At 39.3% G+C, this 25961-nt stretch overlaps 1 long non-coding RNA gene across 1 annotated transcript; it reads left to right on the forward strand.

Annotated features, from left to right (window-relative positions):
* The first annotated feature begins 2868 nt into the window (after positions 1–2868).
* Positions 2869–16477, forward strand: LOC141775647 (uncharacterized). Its single transcript, XR_012595642.1, has 3 exons — positions 2869–3251; positions 12982–13054; positions 14258–16477. It is a non-coding gene; the product is annotated as an uncharacterized LOC141775647 (long non-coding RNA).
* The last annotated feature ends 9484 nt before the right edge of the window (positions 16478–25961 follow it).

Below are 25961 nucleotides of genomic sequence, written 5' to 3' on the forward strand. Positions count from 1 at the left end.
GAGGGACTATTTTCTCTTTGTCAACGATGTATCTAAAGATGTTTCAATGGCCAGGGGGATTATACATAACTGACGATGTAGATGTCACTTCAAGAAACAAAAAAGAGTTGTATTTTCTTTCTTTTACTGACTGTAGTGAACTGAAATGCAACACATTTTTGATTTACTTTATTTTTCATACAAAGCTCTCCACTTGTAATAATGTACTCCTTTTCTCTGCTCTATTTTCATGATTCATTCCTATACGGTGGAAAGTACAAGTCCTCTCTAAGGGATTTACAATATATCGAAGTCAAATTGACCAACACATCATTAACATTAAAGGTGTAGTCAGCAATTCTGGAGGAAGATTATTATTATTATTATTATTATTATTATTATTATACACTAAAGAAAACATAGTTATTAATAGTATTATCCATTTCTGCGAATAGATCCCTTAAAGTGTTTTATTAGAGTAATTTCTCACCTAATTTCTAACCTTTTCTATCCTGCAGCATGGGATGGCTGACGGTGAGGAGGAGTTTAGGGCCACCCTCCCTCTTCACTGGCATGTGGTGAACTTTTGAACATTTAAATATTTGATAACGGTCTGTTTTTGGTCTGCAGTGACTTTGAAGTGGCACAGACACGGGTGGTGGCAGATGGGTTTCCCCTTTTCCCTCTTAAGTGTATATATAGCTAGTCAATCTTGCCAAGACTCGCTGTTTTTATTGGTCCTTTGTTTTATGAATTCACCAAAAGCATATTTTTTAAACTCACTATTAACTTTATCATTCTTATATGTTCACATCTAAATAAATACATCTGTTGTTTTGAGCTTAAAGCCATACTTGTATGCGTTACCGCCTTGTGTCAGCTAGACTTGAAGTCATTTTGGCACTGCACACCTCCTTTAATCGTGTATAGCTTTCTTTTATCTCACAATATGTCCACACAATATGTCCAAGATTGTGCATACATCCCAAATTTGTGCACTCGGGAGGCAGGAGGAGAACTCAGGTGAGGGAGTGGTGTGAATTCTCTAAATGAAATGAAGTGAAAATAATCTGTAGGGGTGTTTAAACGGTTTCTTACACCGTCTCACACCTAATCTATTTCTCAGTAGCTGATATAAATCCTTTTCATTGTGTCGCGTGCTCTCCGCGCTGTAAGGTCAAATGCAAGTGAAAATACCTTTGCATAATGATGGAAGATGGCACTACATGCAGATGCAGTAGAGGGACAGAGAAGCAGCAGCAGCAAGTCGCTGGCATTTGTAATTTACCATTTAAAATGCTTATTACAGTATATTGCGATTCAATAACCTGCTGTGTAGACTTTTTACTGTAAAGCTTCACTAAATTCCCCCAGTGGGGCGAGAATGAAACGTGACAGCTAATTGAAAATGTGTACAGAAATCCTTCACATATCTTGTGTCGTGGGGCCGCACTGTTTAAATTCACTGCTAAAAAATTCACAACATGATTGCAATGTTTATCTTTTTTTTTCCCCCAGATGTTAAAAAAAAAAAGTTTGGAGTGACACGTCATGGTTGTTTGACGACACCTTGAGTACTATTTTAGCCACAGTGAAGCATCTGTGTACTAGATATCGTCTGACAGCTGTCACTTCACAGCTTGTTTTACTGCCGTTTCAAGTGCTTTCTGAAGACGGATTTTATAACGGCAATAAATGTCTGTGTGCAAAAACATCTTTTCTGCACTATCATCAAGTTTATTCACATACTTTAAATGTAATACAATGACACAGTTTTATCCTTTTCTCTGTAACTTTGTATATAAATGACTTGTAGTGATACATGTGCTGGTGGTGTAATGGTGTCGCAGCCTACCTGAGTATTGTTGCTGACTATGTCCATCCCTTTATGACCACAGTGTGCCCATCTTCTGACGGCTACTTCCAGCTGGATAACGCACAGTGGTGGAAAATAACCAAGTACATTTCCTCAAGTACTTTACTTAAGTACAAATATGAGGTACTTGTACTTTAAGTATTTCCATTTTCTGCTACTTTCTACTTCAACTCCACTACATCTCAGAGGGAAATATTATACTTTTTACTACACTACATTTATCAGACCCATTGCTAGTGTGAGTACATCCCAGTAAGAAACACACACAGGCATCGTAGCTTCAGGGAGAAAGACATCACTTACGCAACTTTTGAGTGTGCTGTCTTTCTAATTATGTATTTTCACAGTCTGATACTTCGACAGTTCTCAATTGACAAACATAATATGTGTGATTCATGGCACAATTCAAACAGTATCAAAAAAATACTTGTCTCTCGCCGTTGACTACCGTTCATATTTTTTTTAAATAAAGTCCCATGGCGGTCCACTGGAAGGGGCGGGACTTTGCCTCTCTATAGAGCAACTTTGGGATGTTGTGAAACTGGATATTTGCATCATGGATGTGCAGCCGACAAATCTGCAGCAACCGTGTGATGCTATCATGTCAATATGGACCAAAATCTGAGGAATGTTTCCAGCACCTTGTTGAAAGAAAAGAAAAAGTCCAAGCCGGGTGTACCCAAGTGAGTGTGTGATTTGTAGCTTGAACTGTCAGTCTAGTACACTGCCTTGGACATAACTATATGTTTATCATAATCTGATGAGTGTGTGATGAAATGTGTGTGAAAATAATTTGGTAAAGACTTTTTTCTATATACAGCTCTCGTCACATCTAACCTCAAAATGTGCATATAAAGGGAGTATTTTCTGTGACTTTACTGATAATAGATTGGAAAACAGTTCACTTTTTGTCTGCATATTGTAAGTTATGGCTTTATTATATGATGCAGAGATATTGATTCAGCAAGTGCACAGATGCTCACTCGTCTGTGTCCCTTTATCTGTTGCAGCACGTGTGACATGCACTATACTGTCTCTGTACCAAACATCTTCTGACTGAATTTCCCCATGGACAATGAGCAGCACTGTGTCATGTCGTGCGAGCAGGAGCCGAAGGAACCAACTGCAGAGAGAAAGGCCTGTTGTGTAGTCAGATCAGAGCTTAACTCTCAGGCGTCCTGCCAGGACAGCTGCACCCGTTTGGAAGACTTGCAGCCACAGCCACGAGGCGCCTCAGAGGAGCGTCTGATTCATGGATATCGCTGCCTAACCTGAGAGATGAAGCAGGAAGAGGCACAGATGGGCGCAGAGGGAGGAGACCGCTGCCTGTACAGAGGAGGTGGTGACAACATCTCACGGTCAGCAAGGGCAGGAAACTAACTCTGCTCTCTTCCAGGTACAGTATGCTTGTAAATCCTTTACTGTAGAAATCACAACGGATTATACTAATGGCAGTGCCTGTTTGTAGATCTTTTACTTCAAATAAAAAATAATCAACATTATTGCTGACCATTGTCCAAAGCACACAGGAAGCTAACAGCAAGTTTTTATCATTGATTTTCATAGCTCCTGGTCAGCCATTGGTTTCAGTTCATGAACAGTATGAAAATTGATCTTGCAAACACCCAATTTTTTAAAGATCAGTCAGGTCAGCCTAGTCACCAAGGAGAAAATGTTGGGATTTCTGCAAACCACAGATACGTTGAATGTTGAAGTTTTTTGCATTCAGTCCGAGCAAGTGAGGTAGTACAACAAGCGACCTTACCGATGCTTGGTCACGGCCGCCAGCGTTCGGTACCGCCGCACAAGGCACCCATTAGCGCCGGTATGAAACGCACCGGGTGTTCCATTATCAGAGCAAGTGACGTAGTTTAAAGAGCAAAAGAGACACAAAGGGCGGAAGGGAGTCGAGGTGGATGGGTCCAACAAACACAAGGCTTTAATCCAGGAGTCCGTTCTTATCCCGTGTTCACTACGCTCAGTGTCATTTTCACTTTACGTACAAACATAGAAGTTTTAAGCCCAACAATATATTTCTTTCCTAAACCTAACTATAGTGGTTTTGTTGCCTAAACTTTAAGTGACGCCAAGGGTAGATATAGTGGTTTTGATGCCAAAAATAAAGTGACACCGAGGGGCGTAACAAAGCGGCGGTATGTGACGAGTTGGGATGAGAACATGTTGGGAAGTTATTATGTATAATTAGTGAGTCTAACAAAACCAAAAGTCAACTTTGACTTTACGCTTGTTACGTAACATTACGTAAGTAAGTCCGTTAAGGGCGGTTGTTATGTATTTACGGTATATTATGTTGTTACGTTATTAACATGGACATGGTCAGCAATGGTACCCAGGTGGCATTTAAACGATGCTCAATTGGTACTGAGGGGCCCAAAGTGTGCCAAGAAAAATATCCCCCGTACCATTACACTACCACCAATACCATAACCAAGTAGTTTTGTTGTCTAAACCAAACCAATCGTTTCACAACGTTAACAATATGTAATTTTGCGTTTCTGCAAACGTGATACGAGGCTGATATGAAATGTATTTTTGGTTCAGAAACATCGACATTCAACGTATCCTTTGGTCTGCAGAAATGTACAATACCAACATTTTTTCTGGTGACTGGGTTGGATTGGTTATCCATCTTAGTAAACACTTTGTCACCTTTAGTTGTTTGATAAAAGTTCTGTTTGCATGCTAATGGAGATTCAAGCAAAAGAAAAATATCTGTATGTCCATTAGAGGACACTCTGACTAAAAATGACTAAATGCTCACTGTGATGAATCACCTGTCTCCAAATTGTTTAACTTCTATAAGTTGATAATGAGGTACTGTATGGTTTAAAATCTGGTTGAATCAGGGGCTGAATTCATTAATTTGAGGTGAATGCACCTCCAGGTATTGTATCTAACAGTATATTTCAGTTCTGTGTTGAAGAAAGCTAGTTGTGGTTAAAAACAGCAAACTTAATTTAGCTTTAAAACTATTGCGACAAAGGAATGAGGCTGCTCATTTAAATTAGACTGAATCCACGTATCCCATTTGTATCTCTGTGTTCCCCTTAAACGTCTAAGATTAGACGAAAACCCCTGGGTAAAGCATAAGTTATTCATGAACAGAGGAACTGCACTTGGCACCTAATATTCAAATGAAAGGAGTATCAGATGAATGAATACTAAATGGGGAAGTCAACAGCGGCGTCCCAAGAAATTTAGACTCTGAGCAGAGGCTTTTGTATGTGTACTGCTGTAATGCTTTACAAATATATATACAGGCGTTAATAACAAGAAAATAAACATCCCAAAATATTTGACAGCTTTGTTAAATTACAGCAGTTAGAGGACAAATCCAAACCAATCTGCAGGTGGATAAAAGCATGAACACGGAGTATTCCCATATGTCACATTATCCAAATAATGTTTGCTAATTATTTTTGCAGATCCAGCTCTGACTTTGCTCACAAGTGGAAAAAAAAAGTCAAAACACACCATTTGGATCAAGTTACATTACATCCTCGGAGGTATGACTGAATAATTAGCATGATGATGAATATGCAGTACGACTCTCTACATTACTACCTTTCATTAATCTACAATATTATAAGCAACTATTGTGTTTTATTAGCTGAGAAAATTACAGAAAGAATTATTCACATTTACTTGACAGTTTAGTAGGAAATAGCAGAGATCATTCAGCCATGTTGAAAAAGGTACTTGAGAAGCTTTGTGACACGATTCAGTGGTGCTAAATATGTAAATTCATAAATCCAGCAAATTTGGAGTGTCACAGTTAGTTATTTATTTATCAAAGGATCTCTATAAGATATCCAGAGCATTAATATAGCAGCAAACAACAATTTGCATTGTTAAGATATTGAGGAGTAATGTCTACCTGAGCAGAGAATGAAGTCGCTCTCGATCGCTCTAGATAGATAGATAGATAGATAGATACTGTTGGATGTCATAAGCTCATGAATATATAGATAGATAGACAGATAGATAGATAGATAGATAGATAGATAGATAGATAGATAGATAGATAGATAGATAGATAGAGAGAAGAGCAAGAAAACATTTGTGGATCCCAGAAATCAGTGGGTACTAACAAAATAAGAACAAATCGTGGATATGAACAAAAATAAGAGAGAATTGGTTCGTATATCACTTCCTGCATGAGGCCCATTGATTAAATTCAGGTTTCAAAATGGCACTTAAACTAATAGGTAAAGGTTAGGAAAAGGTGGCCACAGTTAGAATAAAGTAAAAATGACTGTCGGTAGATGAGGCGTCTCTTTCACCTTGTCTTCCACCTTTTAGACCTTTTACGGCTACTTTTGCGTTTTGCCATTTGGAGAGGACAGTCATTATTTGCAAAATTACATGAGGTCACAAGAGGTCACTTGTTAAGAAAAATAGGTATCGGTTCTAGTGTTAAGGAAGCATTTTTTAACAAATGGCCAATGTTTTTCTGTGGAGGACAGTCTCAAAAATAGAGATGTTTAAATGGGCACAAATTCACTGTAATTATTCCTCGGAGGTGAAGCCTCCGGGAACATTGGACAGAGTTCTGGCAGCTGGTGGTTTTCGTCACAGTGTTGTCAGTTTGTCTTGGGACTCTGTAATGACTTCGATAATAAGTCTGAAAATGCCAATCTCCTAATACTGGCACTTGTTCACCAGAGAGACGAAACTTGTCCCGCTGAATGGGGCCAAGTCTCATGTTTTGCATTTCTTTAATGAAAGCAGTTTAGTTTGGCAGACAGATGCTTTTGGGTTGTTGCTGCTGTGATGATGAGTGGGTGCTCTGTATGGTGCTTGTTTCCATGGTGTTGTATTCAGTTGGCCTAACTTAAACTCAGCTGGACCAATTTACACCATCACTGCGAACTTCTGCCTACACTGGGAGGAATATTTTGAATGAAGTGTTTGTGTCTCTGCTTTTACACAGTGGGCAACCTCCGGCTCTGTGAAGTGAAGCCAATGCTGAAGTGCCTTAAACCTGCATTCTTTCTAATAGCCAGCAGGGGGTGACTCCTCTGGTTGCAAAAAGAAATCTGATTGCATAGAAGTCTATTAGAAAATGACTCTACTTCTCAGATGATTGATTTATTACCTCAGTAAACATTGTAAACATGAGCTTATGGTCTCAATCGCTAGTTTCAAGTCTTCTTCAATACCAGCCTCATCGCACAGCAGATTTGTGAAATAGTCACGATATTTAATGTATTGATTTGTGTACATGAACACAAATTTATATATTTTTTTGTGATGGTCAACACGGAATCAATTCGTATGTAATTCACGTAATTGAACCCGAAAGTATAAAGAGTTGCGAACGCTGCACAGGGAGGAGGTCGGGTGGAACATAAATAAGTAGTTTTATTTTTAAAAGTCTGGACCGGGAATTGACAAGTGCGTCACGTGTTGCCGGACATTCGTAGGAAAACGCATGAAAAATATGTTGTTGAAAGTCATGCTGAGCGTCACGAAAAAAAGGGAAATTCGTGTTTATGTACAAGAATCAAATAAATGAAATTTCGTGACTATTTCACGAACTGCCGTGAGACTGTGTTGTCAATACAGCATGATGTCCATTTAGTAAATTATGGTCCCATTTAGAGTCAAATAGACCATAAAGCATGGTATGCTTTAAGGCATGGATACCTTGTAATTGACAGGTCGCTACCATGGTTTTGTTCGGTCTGGAAGTTGTCTGTATTTTTGTCTTACAACTTTAACCCTGGCGAGATGGCGACAGCTAAAAACAAAGATTGCTATGGCCAAAATGTCGAACTTGAGGCTTCAAAACAGCAGTCCACAAACCAATGGGTAACGTCACGGTGGCGTCACGGTGACTACGTCCACTTCTTATATAAAGTCTATGGTTCTAAAGTGAAAATCCAACTTCCTTATATTTATGGTCTATGAACGTTTCCTCCTAAAAATTACAGCAGCAATATTGCTTCAACACTAAGTGTATTGCCTTGAGCGAGGCAATAACAATGAAACTCCTTAATGTGCAGGTGACAATAACCTCCATTCGTCACCGTGTCTGTTACATGGAGCCCAGAAGGGCTGATATATAGACCAAATTATCAAGGAGGAGATTAAATAAATCTGTTCCTCTACTATTATGGGCATCGTTTTTTGTCAGCGAGATGATAAAGCTCAGTAATCCTTTGTCAAGCGAAGAATTAGAGCCGGGTTTTATTCCAGCGGAGAGGAGTGACCTGTATGGATTGGAATAAAAATAAAAACAGGGGCATCTATTGATTTTACCTCACGATGTCAAGGTCACTGAGATGACCGTGTAATTGAAGTTCTTTAATGGACCCACTGAAGTCTGTCGGAGGAGAAGGTCCACGGAGACTGGCCCGAGGAGATAATCCCCCTTGTTGTCCATGTGTGGATGTATTGTCCATGGAGGAGCAGATAACATATAATGTGGAAGGAGATTAAACATTTACATTAATATAATATGAGAAAATGCTGAATCAACCTCTCACACGAGGAACTGGATGAATTCGTTATTTTTTTCTGCTTGCGTAGTCCTTCACAAGGTCACTATAGATCTCCAGCTCAGACAAGCAGAGAGAGTCTCCTCGTGTGGCTCAGTGGAGAACCATATTTAATGATAAGGTTTTGATGTCTCACTAAAAATGTTTTACTTTGCATCCTCTCTTTACTTCCAATCCACTGATTCATTCAAATATTTCCACACGGCCGGTCTCATTACGGTCGGCTTGAAATGACTGAAGATTTGACTCTTAGGGATTTTCATTTAAAGAAGTTTTAGTGGTAGAAGAAGTATTCAGATTCTTTACTCAACCAAAAGTACTGATGCAACAATTTAAAAAATACTCTATTACAAATGTTAAAGTTGAATATAATATTTCTAACTTTGTTTTCATTAGTGTATAATCACCTGAAACTAAGAATCATTTTGTTTTCGTCAGCTTAGAATGAGCCGTTTATATCTACATAGGGGGTGGGTCCTCTTCACAGAGTCCGCCATGTTTCTACAGTAGCCCAGACAAACACTGGCTCTAGAGAGAGCCTTTCACGTTTTCACGTTACCTGAAGGACACCGTAGTTCTCTGACACGCTTGTGAAACTGTGGTCATGTGAGCTGCAGAGTGCAAAACTGTGGTATTGCCAGCCACCCCCTGCTTTCCGTTGCTCCTAGAGTAGTGTTATTATGGTAAGGATGGCTTCTGAGCCAAGCGAATGACGTTTTCACCACGGTTTTGCACTCGGCTACTCACGTTACCGCAGTCTTGGAAAACGGAGGGGTACTCAGTTGGCTGCAATCTGCAACCACATCACTAGATGCCACCAAATCCACACTGTACCTTTAAGTAAAAGTAAGGAAGTATTATCAGCTCAATGTACTTAAAGTATCAAAAGTACTCATTCTGCTAACTTCGATATTCAGAACATATCTATTGCCTCCACATGGCTCTCAACATGGCGTCTCGCAGCTAAAGGTGCTAACAACTCTAACAGTGCAAACAAGGGCAACAGCGCAACACAGGGCTGACATCCAGGAGACTACTGTTTGTGTCCCGTGGGTTAAGTTTCACTTTCACTTTACACTCAGCTGTTTGTTCGTGTCCCGTGTTCACAACATTAAGTTTCCTTTTTGCTTTACAAATGTAGTAAATTGAAGCCTAACCATCATGTTTTTTCCTAAACTTTACTAAGTGGTTTTGTTTAATTCACAACGTTAAGCACGTGTTTACTGAGACCGAAGAGTGACACCAAGGGGTCTGACAAAGCGTCACGAGTTGGAATGAAAACATGTTGAAAATACACAGACAAGCTCAGATTACAACACACATAGAGGGAGAGCGACTTCATTTTCTGCTCAGGTAGACATTACTCTTCTATATCTTTACATAGCAATTAGTTGGTTGATACTATATTAATGCTCTGGATATCGTATAGTGAACCTTTAACAACTTCATATACAGTTTGGTACTTTAGAAAGATGACTCCCAGTTTAGAGTTTCAGTTTTGAAAAATATTGTTTCACTTTTATACAAACAAATACAGCGGAAAATTGTCTGTTTTTGACATTGTAAATCTCTGAAAATATTAATAACTCAAAGTTTGAAAAGCTTCTTTCAAAAAATTTACATAAATGAGATACAGAGTGAAAGCCCCACATTATCACTTTCAATTAGTTTTCTCAGCCTGTCTCTACTTGATATGTAAACAAAGTTATGCGACTATAAATAAAAGATGCTCAGTGTTCTCACTGATGAATAGATAGAGGATCTGCTGTATGTAACAGTCCAGTTTTTAAAATTTCATTTCATCTTTTGCTGTCAGCTTTATTTCTTTGCTTCTTCTTGACCGCCAGAGTAAGTCATCACATCTCTCTAATCTACCTGCCTGTACTTTAAATCAGCCCAGTGATGCATGTGACTATACTGTCATTATGTATATGGTAGCACGGCGCTGATCATCTCGTTAATTACGGTTTAATTCCCATCGTGTGCTCTTTGATTCAGCATTTGGATGCTATAGATGATCTCTTCATTCATTCTGGGTGCAATATGTCTCACATCTGTTCAATGTTAAATTCATGACCTGCCTTTCCTCCTCCCTTTCGTCATCTATCCTCCCCAATCTAACTTGTCTTTTTATCTCTATTCTTTGCACCGGCTTTGTGTCCTCTGGCAGTCTAAGTAGCTCGTTGTTGGGAGGGGTAATGTTCCCTCAGGGGAGCCGTAGCCAGTCAAGAGTGGATTGCTTCAGTGAGATGCACTTTTACTTTGTCTGTCAGTTGTGACGAGGGATAAAAAACACTGTGTTCTTTTGAGAAACTCTGAATCAAATATGGGAATTGTGAAACGTCTGATAAAAAAAACATTTCTTAACATACAGTTGTTGAGGGAAGAGTTATTGAAAGATAAAGTTACATCAATTCCCAAGGTGATGTAAGACCTTGCTGAATGTATATCTGAGTAATATATGTAGCCTGCTGTTTATCATAGTCACCATGCACTAAATGTGAAATATTGCCGTCCCTGTAACATGTGTATTGGTCTCTGTCTTGGTGGTTGATGTGTCGCAGCGCCAATGTCACAAAGAAAAATTAGTGTTCTTTAATCGACCTCGGGGAAAAAACAGCAATCTGATTCTGACCTTGATGTTAGAGTTACTGCATAATAAGTGCATTTTTTACAGTGTAGAGCTTTACTTACACACATATTCATGCACTGCTGGAGGAAGAGCTGCCTTGCAAGGCAATGAACTTATCATTTAGAGTGCATTCACGTCGTACAGGAAGGATTGTAAAGGATGGGAAAGATTCTCATCTTTACAGCTTGAGAACAGGATGTATGATTACAGAGTTGGTCATGTAAGTGTTAAAAATACGGTGCATTGACAACATTTGAATTGGGTTTAACTACATGTTTTTTTCTGTTTTCAGGCATTTCGTTACATCTTTATTAGTAATTGTTGAGTTGGCAGCCCGGTTGCATGAAAAGGCAAATTAATGGCACGATAATTGACAAGGCATTTAGCGTGCAATAAGAACAGCGTTCTTTCTTTTGGCGTGTCATTTTTATGCCATGTAGTCTGTACCATCCGGTTCTCATTCCCAGGGCGTCAAATCCTAAGGCTTTGTCACGGCCATCGCCATTCGATTCCGCCGCACAAAGCACCCTTTCGCGCTGGTATGAAACGCACCGGGCGTTTCATTAACTACAATGTAAACTCATCCACGGCAACAGTTAATGCACTGAGAAAGTGCGCCGGGAGTGTGGTGACGTAGTTTAAAGAGCGAAGGACAGACTTAGGGCGGGTGGAAGGGGAGGTGGATGGGTCCAACAAAAAGAAGGCTTTCATCCAGGAAGCCGCTGTTCATGCTCATACATCACGTTACAATCAGCTGTTCGTTCATGTCTCGTGTTCACAACATTCAGTCTCATTTTCACTCTGAACATAGTAGTTTTAAGTAAAGTAAAGTTTTAATGTAAATATGCTACGCTCAGAGCTAGTGAAGGAGAATAAAAAGTGAGAAAGACTACTTATGGACAGGAGGTGGATGGGTCCAACAAACACAGGACTTTCAACCAGGAGACCGTTGTCGTTTTTTGTAAGTTACATTAGTAATATTTGTGGCACGATTTCCATACTTATGTTACCTTATGTCTACGTATTTTACTCAGTTTACGTAGTTATTTTAAGCCCAACCAGGACGTTTTGAGAGATTTTGTTGCCTAAATCTAAACTGTGGACGTTGCTGTAGTTTTGTTGCATGGCGTACAAATGACATGCAAATAGCCTAAAATACGTACTCATGACACGCATGAGTACGCATAATGTATTGCTATTTATACGCCTTCACATTAGATCAGGTTGGAGTTGACTTGGATGTTGTCATGAATGTTATTTGCAACTGAAAATTGAATATCAACTATCTACTGTTTCCGCTTAATACTGTGAGGTTGAGATTATAGCTGAAATGATTAATCAGTCATTAGTAGATTGACAGAAAAGACTTTTCAAGTACAAATATGATTGTAAAATGAATATATTTGAGACAAAAATAAGAAATTCAAAGATGTCACTGTATGCTTTAGGAAATTGTGATGGACATGTATTCACTATTTTCTGATATTTAATATATTAAGCAATTCATCGAAAAAATAATAATTAGCCTCCCTCGCTGACACTATATATAGTCTATACAGCATTGCTTTTACAATAAACTTTCAAGGCAGCTCCTGTCTAATTAAAAGAGAGCAATTAGATCCTTTTCTTTGACTTTGTCGACTGTGAGCAAATTACAAATCAGCATGCACCTGTATAACCCTGAATGTCACAGTCAGAGGCACAAAATAAAGGCATGTTTAGATTGAGTTATCATTTCTCTCTGAAAATATCACCTCAGTGTGCTTTCCTGTTTGGTTTGTTTTCAGTTCAAGCTGTGAAATTACTTATGAGACGCTGCTTGGGAACAATGGATTTATTAGACATTTGTTTACCCGATACTTATTATTATTAACCAGACATCTCGCAGGGAAAGTCAACACAAGTCTCATTACAGTTCCTACAAACAGCAGCTAAGTTTGGTGTTGTTTATGTACTTTGTTTGCACACAGTTTCTGCCCCTGACAGCACTCATCTGAAGGAAGGATGTTTCATACGCTTCAACCGTATCACAGGGAATTACAGGTCTGTCTGGTGCTCTCAGAATAGGGCCATCTTGTAACAGGAGACACTTCAGGTCCAAAGTACACCGGAGCACACGAATTCGAGGCATCAAACTTTAATAGAGAACTAACGTTTTGACGCCCCCTCCCAACTTTTCTAGCCTGTGCTGACTCACTTCCTAACTACGGGGGGTTATTTAACAGAATGGGATTCTCTGATGTGTTTGACTCTAATGAAGAGCAACACGTTCCCATCCCAACTCGTCACATACTGGCGCTTTGTCAGACCCCTACGTGTCACTTTTCGGTCGCAGTAAACACATGCTTAATTACACAAAACCACTTAGTTAGGTTTAGGAAAAAACAACATGGTCGGGCATAAAATTACGACGTTTCTCACAGTGAAAAATGTGACTTGACGTTGCGGGTAAAAGACGCAAACGAACAGCTGATTGTAACGTGAAAGTGAAACTTAACGCATGGGATCCAAAAAGCGGTCTCCCACATTAAAAGCCTTGTGTTTGTTGGACCAATCAACCCGTTCTCACTCCCAACTCGTCAAATACCGCCATTTGGTAAGCGCCCCTCTGCATCGGAAACCGACGCACGGAGGCATACTTTAGTAACAGTACGTGACGAACCACGCTTTCAACTAACTCCAATGTAAAGTGTAAACCCAACCCTGGCGTTATTCGACGGTCGAAGCCGGTGACGTAGTATTAATAGCGTGAGAGTCCGCTAAGGGCAGGCGAGAGTGGTGGTGGATGGGTCAAACAAACACAGGACTTTCACCCATGGAGACTGTTTGTGTCCCGTGTGAAACTAAAAGTAACGTTGACTTATTTTGTCACGTGACTCGTCGGTATCGTCAATCTCGTGTCTCACATGAGTCGTTAGTGAAGTTAACGTTAACCACAACAGTTTCCTAACCCTAAGTAAGTGGTTGTGTTGCCTAAAGTTTATTTCAATAGGACACTATGCATGTAATGAGCATATATTGACACGCCGTCCCCGGTCCGTCCAAAAGTAACGCAAGAGGGATTCACCCTCTCTGATGCCAATGGACTGACCGAGCGGCGTTATTTGACGAGTTGAGAGTGAGAATGTATTGGACCCAAGGATTTTTTTTAACTGTCTGTTAAAGTGAAGCAACACTACTACGACTGATAATAATAATAATAATAATAAAGTCCTCTGTTTGTTTTAACTTTCCTGTCTTTCACAGGAAGCCTTGGAGTGCCCCTCACAGTTAAAGGAACAGAAAGAAAGCGGGTCACCATGGAGCTAATTTTGCTTGCTGCAGAGCTGTGAGAGCCCACCAGCAACTCCCACTTTGTCTGTGATCTCTCCCCAATCCCTCTGCCCTGCAGCAATCCCCTCAGCAGCCAGCAAGGTCTATGTGACCCCTGAGGGCTGGCCAGCCAGTGAACCCCTCATGAAGGCCGAGGATCTAACACAGAAGGGTTTTAACAATGGCTCGGTCGAAGAAGATGATGAAGAAGAAGAGGAGCGGCACCGTGTGCTGTGAGAGACTAATCATCACACTCACGGGCTTCTGGAGACCGAAGGTGCCAGACTTCACCACGGAGCTAAAAACCATCTTGAGGGAGCAGAAATCAATGAACACGCTCATCCAAAGATCTGTGTTTGACCTGCTTTTGAAGCATTGTTGTGCTCTAAAATACTGAAACCGCTTATCTCAATGTTTTTTAACTTTCAGATCGCTGTCTCGGGAATATGTGTGAGTACATTACTCCAAAGAACAAAGCAGACAGTTGATTGATGGGTCCAAAGTATCCTGTAAAGTAGAAAACACCAGATGAAGCAAATATACACTATCAAACTTTGAGTCTCACAGGCCTATTGTGCGTTTTTGAAGAGAGCACAAAAGCTTCTTTTTTTCACTTTTTTTTGGAGCTGTGAAATGTCTTTTGTTGGGAGATTTCCAAATAGTTTCCATCCGTCCCAAATCCTTAACATTTTGGAATAAATTTAAATGCAGGTTGTGAAATAGCTGCAGCTTTCAGCCGGTTATGCAGAAAATAACGAGGTTCTTCTACCTCCAAATTGTTCAGGGAAGTCCCACTTAAATTCCTGCACCCCAGGATCACATCAGGATACGTCTTGCACAGAAACTAGATGAATTAGCAATAAACAATAAAAAGCATCACCTCCAGCTCACTAATGACTACCCATGATCCTCCTCTCCTTCCTGCACATATTCCACCAGGGAGCGGGAGAGTGATGTGGGGTGTGCCTCAAGTTTTCTGCTTACCCTTATTGCTTTTGCTGCCGAACACAATATTATTATCTTCAGCTGCAGGCCTCAGAGCACACAACTTGTAAATAATAAACCAAGCTGGACAGAAGCCTGTGAGGCCACTGCTAATCCTGGTATTATTCCACTTTTATTGTTGCTATTTGCTCATTATTTCTCATCTCCTCTGGCTGAAGACAGCCAGTTAAATTATTTTCACCCCATTGTTTTCTTCTGCCACAAAGGCCGAATTAGCGTCGAGGACAGGCAACATTTAGAAATGCCTTTATTCCTTTTTAGCCCTCCTTTCCTCACTCTTGACCCCTTTAGCGCCCACGAGGCATCGCAAACTGTCACTGTGGGTGTTGGTTGATGCTGTAAGTCCTGAACATAATTATGAATAATGTTTTTTATTATGTTTTAATTTGAAAACTTCCTCCCATTCAGGGAGAATCTGGAAAACGGGAGGTGGTAATCTCCAGATTCAAGCTACAACCCAGTTGGGTCACTTGTGGATGTTTTGGGAGAATGAGATCAACACGAAGTTAAACCAGACTGATGTTTTACTCAAAAACCAATTTGGGTAGTTATAATTCAGTCATCATGATGTTTGAGCCTCCAGAGAGCTGCAATCTTCTGTATTTACTGAAAATGGAAACACGCAGGTCTGACTCAGTAACATCCTTCTTATGGGAGGAAGGACTCTGACGAAGCCTCGGGGCAAAACTAGCTGTTCACTTAAATGTGCTCATTGTTGCTCTGCAGATACCTAAAGATATGCAGCTAATGAAACGGCTCTGAAGGCTTTCACTATATGGAACATTACTTTCTGTGTGGTATGAATAATTATTCTTGCTCTTACTGCACCTGATGAAAGTTCTGCTGCATAGAAAATCTGCATTTAACATTCTACTAAACTTACCCAATACTAAACATCAGTAGGGCCGCCCCCTCTTAGTCGATTAATTGACTAATCGGTTGTTTTGGTTTAAATCGACTAAGATTTCTTATGTCGATTAGTCATTTTTTTATGTTTTTTTCATGTTGAATGACTTATTTCTAAGAAACTTATGAGCACATCTCTTGTAAACACAAGATCTGAAGTGGTGCTTTTTGTGTGATTCTTCATGGAGACACTCAGTTTTACAGATCTTTGGATTAAAGCAACTAATCAATTAATCGATAAAATCGCGTTGGACGTATTTTATCGTGGTTTGTCTTGGACGTATCACAAATATGTTTGTAATAGTTTTAGGAAGGATGTAGTACAACGAGCGTCACGCAGAGCAGGTGACGTTGTAGATCGAGCAACTGTTAATGAAAGTTACGTGGTATAATAACGAGTATAACAAGCTGCTGTTCGTGTCTTGTTTAAATCTAAAAGTCAACGTTGACTTATTTATGTTGCCTAAACCTAACTAAGTAGTTTTGTGCATTTTTCTTTTTTTTTGTTATTCACGTTAACCACTTGTTTAAAACTGTTTTCAACACTACCGTAAAAATGCGACAATTATTGCGGGAAAAAGTATGTTTCCCTCAGAATGTAACTGAGAATGCAGTTTAGTTGTATAGCTATATAATTTTGTGGGAGACGGGGTTGAGATTTGAGTTTGCCAGTGTTGGCCTCCAATTAAAAATTGAAGTGAAGAAAGAAGGACAAAAACTTGTTGGTCTCAGGTGGTTTGGAGTCATGATGGGTGAAAAGCTGCGATGACAGCCTTCATTAGTCAGCAGGTCATTAAATTAGGAAAAAAAAGTGAAGAGCTCAGTTTTAATGGTGATGAATAATCCCTCAGGACAAACTGTGGAGAGTAACCTCTCCAGAAAACTGCACTCACATTAAAACATAAAATGAGCAGGTAGGTTTTCATCGCAGCTTTTTCAGCTTCTCCAATAATACAGTAGGTCCAGGATCTTACAAACCGTGTGATACTAGCTAATACAGTCCATGAGAGTCCTGCATGGGCTGAGATGACCTCTCTCTGCTGCTAATGGACTGGAGCCAAATGTGAGGGAAAACATTGGTAGAGGTCCCCACTGTGTGATAACAGCTCCTGTAAAGCAGCAATCCACATTTCCAAACTGGCTCCTCTGCACTCCGGTATAAGACTCACAGTGAACATTGATTTCCCAATGCTGAATCCAGAGCACACCTCAGGCCGTGGGCCTGTACTAACTGTATGACTGTGAAGTGGTGCATTGCTAACAAAGAGCTAAAAACAGCACAGGTAATTTGCATGTGTGCACTACGAGCTAAGCAGCCAGATATCATATTGAATTAAAGAATAGATCAGGCTGTTTGTGTGTTGAACAGATATTGCCTCTGGTTTTTATTTTTCAAAGTCATTAAAAATGCAAAAGGTGCATTTGATGCCAGACTTTGGGGAACAGAGACCCAATATTTGTTTTCTTACTCACTCACGCAGACGGCTAAAAAAGCAGAGCACACTGTGAAAATCTTGGCTTTACTGAATCCGACAAAATTATCAGAGATTAATCTGCTCAACGTGCCAGCATGTTAATTCATACCTTGTTAAAATAGAATTTCAAGCACAGATCACACACAGTGAAGAAGACAGCTGCTCCCAACCAAAGAGCAGAATAACATGCTAATGAAAAATATGAAAATGCAACGTCCGTAAACAAAATCAGAGCCATTAATTGTGTGAATTAAACATGGTATACAGTGATGTTTGAGTTTCCAGAATCCCGGAAAGGCGGCCCTCCTGAAGTGTTTGAAGAAAATGGAACGTGGTTGTAAACAGATGAGGTCAGATGCAAGTTTGGTGGGCAAAAACATCTCCTTACATTGAGAAAGTTCAGAGGCAATTTGCCAGACTCACTAACAAGACAGACGCATATACATGTAGCCTGATAGAAGAAGTACTCAGCTCTTTTACTTCAGTAAAATACCACAGTGAAAAAATACTCTGTTACAAGTGAAAGTCCTGCATTCAAACTCTTACTTAAGTAAAGTACAAAAGTATTGGCATCAAAATATACTTAAAATACCAAAAGTAAAACTAGTCATTATGCAGAATGGCCCATTTCAGAATAATACATATTATATAACTGAATTATAATTAGTGATGCATTCATGTGTTCATCACTTTAATGTTGCAGCTAGTAAACATGGAGATACTTTTAATTACTTTATATATTGCTGGGTATAGCTTAAACTATAATATATCATGATTTATTTGTTGATTTATATTTTGTATTAATAATTTAAATATGGAAAGTAACTAATGTCAAATAAATGTAATGGAGTAAAAAGTATAATTTTTGCCTCCAAAATGTAGTGTAGTATGGTATAACGTAGAAGAAAATGGAATTACTCAATTTAAGTAGAACTACCTCAAAATTGTACTTAAGTACAATACTTGAGTAGATGTACTTAGTTACATTCCACCACTGAGCCCAGTAAAGAATATGCATAGATAAATAGTTGTCTGTGATAAATAAATAAATTAATGAATGAATAAATAAATAAATAGGGTTTGTTAAAAAAAAAGTATGATTAAGATACAGATTTTTCATTGTGTGGTAAAATGTTAAGTCTTTGGGTAAACATGTTGTATTTTAGTTTTTTATATATATATATTTAATATTATTATTTAAATTATAATATTTATTATTATTATTATTATTATTTTAATATTGGGATTATCTTATAATTGATTTTGTTTGTCTGTTTGTTTTCTTAACAAAAAAAGATGAAAAATGTTTTCCGGTACTTTTGTATACAAAATATATATTTATTTATTTTTATGTGAAAACGAATAAACAAAGGAGGAAAAATGTTAAGAATGTTAAAGATGCATATATATATATATATATATATATATATCAAATAATTTATTTTATTTTATTTATTTTTAGACAAAGCTGCTAATTAGATAGAGTGGTATATTGAGTTTCTCTTCACACATAGGCCTTTGGCTTGTTGATTGACGTACGTGCGTGACGTGTGCACGCAGAGAGCGCGTGAGAGAGAGGAGGAAGGAGAGGAGTTAACGAGGTGATGCTGGTAGTTTTTGAGGCGGAAGTCCAAAGTTGTGCTGGAAAAGTTTGTATTTACTTATGTCTGAGATTGTCAATTATCTGTCAGAGAACATGATTTTGTGAGTTACAGAGAATATCTACCTGTAGTTTGCTGAGCAGTCACCCTTTATATGAGGCCACCTGTTGTTAATTGATTGGTTAATTAGCAAGGTGAGCAGACTGGAGGCTGCTGCTACCTCACTACACAGTAGCTTCCTCTGGACTGTTTCCAACCTGGAAGTGAGACACAACATCCAGATGGAGCTCTGAGACATGTGGTAATACTCAAGAGTTTCTCTGGCAACGCTGGATAACCACCAAACTGCTGCCCTCCTGCTCAGGGACTCCTACCTCTGGACTGGACCACATAACTCCAAGAAATGTACCACTCTGCTTCATTTTGTTTTTGTAAAAGCAGCGAACCACCTGCAACAGTTTTTGATATTTTGCTGCTTAGTATGTGGTTATTGGGTGTGTGTTTGGTCACTATTGTAACTAAAGAAAAGGTCCAGGCAAGCACATTTATTTTGTTTAGAGCTAGAAAAAAGGCAAATCTACTGTATGGTTTGAAAAGGACACCGTGTGATTGCTGTAAGTTGAAACACTTGTTTAAAGGACCATTGTGTAACATTTCTGTGAGTCTATTAGTTAGCTTAGAATGAGCCCTTCATATCTACGTAGGGAGCGGGCCCTCTTCATGGAGTCCGTCATGTTGTTCCGCCATGTTTCTACAGTAGACTAGAGCGGACAAACCACACACTGGCTCTAGAAAGAGCCTTTCGTGTTTTGACATTAATTGAAGGCCACTGTAGTTCTCCGACACGCTAATGAAACTGCGGTAACGTGAGCCGCAGAGTGCAAAACCGTGGTCCCGCCAGCCGCCGTCTGACTTGCGTTGTTCCTAAAGTAGTGTTATTATGGTAAGGATGGCACGGTTACCACAGCTTTGCACTGGGCAGATCACGTTACTGCAGTCCTGGAAAGGGAGGAATGAGCGATGAGCGGAAGGGTACTCAGTTGGTTGCAATCTGTAACTACACCACTAAATGCTGCCAAATCCTACACATTGTACCTTTTTAATAAGAAGCAACAGTAGAAAACACACGAGGTTTAAATTTATAGCATTTATTTATTTTTTTGCCTTACATTAAATTAAGGAATTCCTTCTCTATTTTAAAATGGTTTGTGGGTGTGTGCTATTTCAGAGGTTATGAGGTTTCATCTTGGAACCATAAATATCTGTATCAAATTATACCAACCATATGCTGAGTTGATGAGCAGCTGTTTAGTTCAATACTAATAGCCTTTACCCTACTAATAGCCTTTACCCACCGAAATTAGCTCATAAATGCAGTTTCTTTTTAACATGGGAAAACCCGCTAAAAATAGACGATGGAATCCTTTCCCATTGCCAGTATGCCGGTGCTGTTGCACTGGGCTTTCTGCTTTTTTTTCCTGTTGTATCACGTTCTACATCACGGACATGCCAGCTGACAGGGTGAATAAACTGAACATTTTTAAGGTGGTTATTTATTTTTTTATATCTGTTACTTATTTAGTCTCTCTTTCAAACCCTCAAACCAGTGTTGGTGATTGTTGGAACAGTGGAAAGAAGACAGTTTTTATGAGTTTTATTTTGTTTCTGTAGAGTTTGAATTAAGTGTATTTAGATGATCAGCAAGGTAAAATTACTGTTTTCTGACTGGAGTCTGATGGCTTTGTGGAGAGCTATATGTTTTGTACGTTATACTAATTGTCCTTATCTCGGTTGTTTTTATTTATTATATTATATTATATATATATATATATATATTAATTTCAATGTGCGTCACAGCGTTGCACCGGAAAAGGGGTGAAAATTAGTGTTTCCAGCCGGGTGTCATGTTTCCATCACTAACGATCAAATACCTGTGACTACTGCAGAGTCATTTGTCCCAGAATGAACGCCGATTGTAACATTTCCAACTAAAGACAAAAAGCCAGGTGTTGGTTTTAATGTTTTTCTTTGTCCAGTGGAAAAGGGTCTTAATACTACAAGTGCTTATGTCTGAACTTACAGCGTCAAACACAGACCGAGATGAAGCACAGTGGGTCATCGCCAGCTGAGCGAAATAATGTCTATTGATCCCAAACATCTTGAATTCTGTTTTAGCTCACTGAAGGACAGATCACAATGATGAGGTCCAGAAGAAGGAAGCTTTTCTTGTCATAAATTAGACCTCTTAATGAGCATCACTGTAATGCTACAACATACCTAAGTATTGTTGTGAAGTTGATGGGAAACTTACTATAAAACGATCTCATCAGTTGAACTGTAAAGTAAATTGATTTTTAAAGACCAATGCTGTACAGGCTGGCTGACCTTGACAGAACGAGTGAACTCCTTTTGTATCAATGTACATGACAGCATTTTCCATCTTTTTTCCAAAGCGAGATATAAAGAAGTTTATCTACAACTTGCCACCAGGTTTTGATATTGTAAACTCTCTTCCAGGCATCTTTGCTGACAGCAAGAAATGCAGTTACATACTGCCATGTAACACTGGCATAGGAGATTTACAGCATGTAATACAGCCATTGTGTCTCATGTATAAAAGAGGAGCGCTGCCATTTCGCAGACAGCTTCCTGTCACAGCCGTACCTTTTGGAGAAAGACAGACTTCTGGCAAATGGCTGCACCTGTCACCTTCTTCAAAGGGTCTTCGTGCATCTTGTCACACCTTTCCCATCCCCCATTGTGAAGGGAGCACTGGCTGGCAGGTCTCCATTGATCTGTTCCAGAGCTGTGATAATTGGGCCATTAAGACCTCAAAAAGACACCCAGCATGTGGCAGAGATAGAGTCTAACAGTCTGCCAAGAGAAAGGACTTCCAACTCTTTGGCATCACTTGTTATGGTTTATTTGCTATGCCATGAAATATGTGTAGGAAAAGCATGCAGTTTTTACACTTTGATTTTAGAGGGTGGTGGAGTGGATGTAGAAATGCACTGCAGCATAAAAGTAAGACACTTCCAGTAGTAGTCAGAATCACTTTAACTGAAACATACTGTTCACGAAATGTAAAAGTGTCATCGTAATTACAATTAAACTGACTGCAACTGAAGTCCTGATTCCATGGTGAAATGTACAGCTTTTAACAGTGAGACAAGACAGGTGCATGACTGGTTTACTGAACAGGCCCAAGTTAACATTTTTTGTTGGAAAGTCGATCCGACGACTACACAAAGATGCAAAACGACCACAAAGAGACACAAGCGACCACAGAGACACAAGCGACCACCGAGAGACACAAGAAACCACATAGAGACACAAATTGACCACAAAGCAATGCAAACTGACCACGAAGAGACACAAGTGGCCATCAAGAGAGACAAGCGACCACTGAGAGACACAAACTGACTACAAAGAGACGCAACCTGACCACAAACAGACACAAGCGACCACCAAGAGACGCAAGCGACTACAAAGAGACACAAAATGACCACCGGGAGACAGAAGCGACCACCGAGAGATGCAAGCGACCACAAAGAGACACAAAAACTACTAAGAGACTACAAAATGACCCCAAAGAGACTCAAAACTATGCAAACCGACTGCAGAAAGATGCAAAACAATCACAAAGAGACACCAAATGACTACAAAAAGTCACAAAACGACCACAAAGAGACACCAAACATGTTTGAGACACCGTTACATCTTTGTGCGCTGGGGCCTGTTGTCTCCTAATTCACCTATGAGCAGGTGTAAAACTCATCATTGCAAAACTGAAAGTTAACATCAGGCTGTGCTGAAGCAAACAAACACATCTGGCTAGCCTGGCAGGGATTTCACCACAGACCAATGAGAAAACATGGAGATAATTTGGAAGAGAAATCAATGGCGACTGCCAACACTAGTGAGTCTCAGAGTCGTGATAAGGTTGCTTTCTGCCCCATTAAGTACCTCCACTCTGGTGTCCTCCCCATCTCAAGCCCAAATACTCATCACCCAACTGTATTAAGTACCTGTAGTATAAAATCAAATCCAACACACATTCTAGCCTCATTTAAGAGGCTGGGGGAGGAAACGAGACTTGAATACAGAATACTTCAGTGTTAGGGATGAACAGTCAGTGGATTGTATCGCAGTTAATCTAAAGAAATACTTCAGCATGGACAGAAAGGCTGGGCCAAGTGTGGATTCACAGTGCATATTTTGTGATGATCCACACATTCATACATCTCTGCAAGACATAGGAGATATCCTTTTGCTTGCATACACAATACTCCTGGAGTTAAAAGGAAATTCTGGTTTATTACAACTAAGTGAGTGCACTTAAAATGTTAGTTATAATCCTTTCTAAAATAAAATGTGTGCATGCTCAACTACGATAAGTGCAGCCAGTTAAATTTGAATTAGGTTGTCAGTCTGTAAATTGCTATTGAGACTCAAAAGCTGACACATAAACAGCCCGGATGTACTGTTGTGGGAACTCTTAGTCACAGCTTTTCACCGCAGCATTCAGGTGACATAACACACCCACACATCTGCTGATGATTATGCCTGGGAACTCACTGATCCATACTGTACATTGGCCTGAGCTTATGATTAATAAGCTCATTACAGTATTTGATCAGTTAACCATCACGGTCTTGTTGTTAAGACTCAACACTTCTGTTTGCATGACTCAGAGCATGCACACAGCTTAGTTTTATGTCACTGACTGATATTTATTTGCTGGAATTGTTCTAACAAAGCTGAAAAAACAATTCAAAATGTTTAGCCAAAATCATTTATAAAAGAAAAAAAATATTTTCACAGATGGATCTGGCCACAGATGCAGTTAGTGGGAGATGAATTCATGTTTTTGTTTTTTTACCGCTGTTGTTTATGTTTGATACATTAAAGGGATAGCTGGGATGTTTTGAAGTGGGGTTGTGTGAGGTACTTATCCATAGTCAGTGTATTAGTAGATGACAGTGAGCACACCCCCAGTTTGGTAAAGCAGATTACTGCTGTGGACGGGGCCGGCAGCCAAATGTAAAAAGGTCTACTTTGCCATCAGACAGCTCTTTCTGACGGGGAACTGAAGCCGTTGTATCCTTCTATGCTCTTTTCAAAGCCACCAGACTCCATATCATTTTACGTCCCAGAACACCAAAGTTGCTGGTCTACCGCTGCCTCGTTAGTTAGTTAGTTAGTTAGTTAGTTAGTTAGTTAGTGTTATTGTGTGAATTTTGGTGAATCACAACTGACCCTTTTAAAACACAAACAAACTAACCAATCAAAGCAGCGGTAGAGCAGCAACTCCCGTGTTCGGTGAGGTAAAATTTCTGTTATTGTCAATGGAATCTGGTGGTTTTGAAGAGAGCAGAAATAATGACTTCAGTTCCCCGTCAGGAAGGGCTGTCTGACGGCAAGATAAAGCGGTGAAAATATTCTAAATATATCATAATCTTAAACTGATATTGATTTTTTTTTTTTAGGTGCTAAAATATGTTTTGCTGCCGGCCCCGTCCACAGCAGTACATAGCTTTGCTCCCTTGTCGGTACTCCTGTCTGCTTCTCCAAACTGGGGGGGGGGGGGCGTGCCGACTGTCTACTGTAGGTAACACACTGACTGTATAAGTACCTCATATATATATATTGTTCCAACAGATGGTTTTAGTTTTCTTCAGTCAGAAAATGAAATTGAATCAAGTTTATCGGGTTGCCCTTGACAACCTTGCTTCTTTGCTTGCTCAAGGCTTTCTATCGTTGTTGGTGCTGTTATGTAAGTGAAAGGACTTTGGGGGTGTTTCACTTATGTCATTGTTCTGCAATACCCTGATGCCTTTCACATGTCTTAACCTTTCTCGCACTGCCTTTTGGTAGATCGTCTTCAACTGAACAAAGAGGTTTTTTTTACATCAGTGTGATGAAACCTGACAAAGAAAGCAGTCAATGCAGTGGTTTGGCCCTTCAGATCAAATCTCTAGAAACACAGATGGGATGAAGGTCTGACCAGTTTTTAGATATTTCATTCGTGACAGAATCCAGTAAAGTTTTTCTTTTCTTTTTTGTTACAGCTGAAAGCAGCTTGCCATATTTTGAAAAGCAAGATAAACTGGATTTGTCACCTGCCTATTTATTCCATTATGTAGATATTATTGCAAGCAGAGCCTGCTACAAAGACGAGTAAAGAAACCTAAGATAATATTCAGACAGGTTATGTATTCAGTGTTTACATTTCACGCTCTCAATCATTTAATCTTTCTTTGTGAAAAACAATGGTGCTGATTAAATCACTGCTGTGTTTCTCAGTAAATGAAATGTGGACTTGTTCCCTAGAAAATCTTGACATTCCTACTGACCTGAAATAAATCCATCAATTTCAAATAATGGAATCTGCAGGGCCTCATATAAACTATAAAGGTTTACTTTGTATGTTAAAATATACATTATTGCTACTCAAATATTGTGTATTGTACTTTACTACTTAGAATATTCTCTCTGTCAGTGTTGCTGTTTTGTGTTTGCTGTTTTCCATTCATTAGTGGATAATTAAGCTCTGTTCTGTTCTGCTTTTTAGATATGACAACATCATACTTAAGAGAGCAATTAGATAATGTAAATGAGGTTAGAGTTCTGTATTTTGTGTTTGCCATT

This window comes from Sebastes fasciatus, chromosome 10 (assembly GCF_043250625.1).
Source record: "Sebastes fasciatus isolate fSebFas1 chromosome 10, fSebFas1.pri, whole genome shotgun sequence".
NCBI lineage: Eukaryota > Metazoa > Chordata > Actinopteri > Perciformes > Sebastidae > Sebastes > Sebastes fasciatus.